The sequence below is a fragment of the Triticum aestivum genome, chromosome 6A, assembly GCF_018294505.1.
Source record: "Triticum aestivum cultivar Chinese Spring chromosome 6A, IWGSC CS RefSeq v2.1, whole genome shotgun sequence".
Taxonomy (NCBI): Eukaryota; Viridiplantae; Streptophyta; class Magnoliopsida; order Poales; family Poaceae; genus Triticum; species Triticum aestivum.
The window spans coordinates 596,305,482-596,308,009 of NC_057809.1; positions in this window are offsets into that span (position 1 = coordinate 596,305,482).

Below are 2,528 nucleotides of genomic sequence, written 5' to 3' on the forward strand. Positions count from 1 at the left end.
AATGACTCAGGAGGGCATGGAGGGACTAAGGCTGTTTGTCTATGAGCTATTGCCGCTATGTTCAGGAGATTGAGTGTGTGGTGTCGTCTCTTTGTGTTTGATGACCTAGTTCAAAGTATCTTTTATAGAGAGACCAAAGTGGGGTGTGTCCGTCAAACTGGGTAGGCGGGCATGACCAACGCTAGTGGTCAGTCTGTGAGCTGTGAGCATGTAGCAGGCTAGTAGCCTTTGACTTGTGAGTATGCATGGAGGGATATGCTCAGATGCTGCAAGCTTCAGTAGCCGTATCTCCTAAAACGATATGCGTTGAAGGAGCTAAAAGAAGGAAGATGCATGCATGTGCCCATAGTCATCAGTCTCACGTGCATGCATGTAAAAGCCAATTGAATAGGCATGTGCGTTTGGCAGCTTGTTTGAGCCACTAGTTTGCGGGGAATGGAGCGTCGGTAGAATGAAAACGTTGTTAAGACCGTGAAAACTATTCATTTTTGGTAGCATGTGATAGTACTAAACACTAATTAATCACTACTCCCTCGGTCTCAAAATGAGTGCCTCAACTTTGTATCAACTTTAGTATAAAATTGTACTAAGCTTGAGACATTTATTTTGAGACGGAGGGAGTACAATAAAACATGGAAAATATAATTACTACGGGCTAACATAGAAAACTATATTGGCCGCGTAAGAAATAACATTCGAGATACTATTGATTTTTGTTCCCATGCTCGGCCAACCCTCTCTCCCCTGGTCGAGCAACTCCCTTTGACGGTCCACCGTCGCCTTCGATGATCCATATACTCCCGACCTTTCCCTCTTCCTCTCTCTCTCTCTCTCTCTGTGTGTGTGTGTTGGTCTAGGGATAGATGGATTAGAATGTAATGTTGGCATGAACACTTGACACGTGGTTAAATGCACTTGAAATATATATTTGTAGATTTGGCCTAAGGGGATACACACATTATGAGCGGACAATTGTGAATGAAACATGAATCTTATATCCTCACTGTTGTCTAGTATCCATGTATCATCATACCGACACGAGGACTTTCATTTCCATTGCCCACGCCTTGCACAATAATATGAGTGCACTCTTTTTTACTCAATCAGGCACCTTTCATACCATGAAGGTCGTACCCCTTGGGGCACCACCTTGGTCGACTAGCTGGTGGACAATGGTGGCACCGAACCGAATTTGTCCCTAAACCTTGCATATCGTATGTGGGCACTCTCCTTATTGGGCCGAGCACCATTTATACCTCTAAAATTATACCCCTTGATGCACCTGGACGCCTTCGACCATCCATATACTCCTGACCTCTCTCTCTCTCTGTGTGTGTGTGTGTGTGTGTGTGTGTGTGTGTGTGTGTGTGTGTGTTCGTGCGTGTGTGTGTATGTGTTGGTCGGGGCATAGATGGATTCGAATGTAATGTTGGCACCAACAGTCGAAGTGTGGTTAAACGCATTCGGAAAATATATATTTATAGAGTTGGCATAAAAGGAGACACCAATTACTAACGAACATTTTTGAATGAAACATGAAACGTATACCCCTCACAGTGGTCTGGCATCCCTTTATCGTCATAACGACACGGGAACTTTTATAATCCATTGCGCAAACCTTGCACAATCATATGAGTGCACTCTTTTTATTGGATCAGGCACCCTTCACACCATGAAGGTCGTACCCCTCGAGGCACCACCCTGGTCGACCAAGATGGCGGTGGACTGAACAGAACCAATCCCAAAAGCTTCCACATCGTATGTGTGCACTCTCTTTATTGGGTCGGGCACCTTTTATACCTCTAACGTTATACCCCTCGTTGCATCACCCTGGTCGAGCAACTCCCTTTGATGGTCCACCATCACCTTCGATGATCCATATACTCTTGGACTCTCTCTCACTCCCGGCCTCTCTCTCTCTATCTGTGTGTGTGTGTGTGTGTGTGTGTGTGTGTGTTTGTGTGTGTGTGTGTGTGTGTGTGTGTGTGTTGGTCTAGGGATAGATGGCTTAGAATGTAATGTTGGCACCAACACTTGAGGCGTGGTTAAACGCACTTGAAATATATATTTGTAGAGTTGGCCTAAGAGGATACACACATTATGAGCGAACAATTATGAATGAAATACGAAACTTATACACTCACGGTAGCCTAGTATCCCTGTATCATCATAATGACACGGGAACTTTCATTTTCCATTGCCAACACCTCGCACAATAATATGAGTGCTCTCTTTTTTACTGAATCGGGCACCTTTCATACCATGAAGATCGTACCCCTCGGGGCACCACCCTGGTTGACCAGATGCTGAACAGCAGTGGCACCGAACATAATTTGTCCCTAAACCTTGCACATCGTATGTGGGAACTCTCCTTATTGGACCGAGCACCTTTTATACCTCTAAAATTATACCCCTCGGTGCACCACCTTGGTGCACCGCCGCCTTCGACCATCCATATACTCTTGACCTTTATCTCTTCTCTCTCTCTCTGTGTGTGTGTGTGTGTGTGTGTGTGTGTGTGTGTGTGT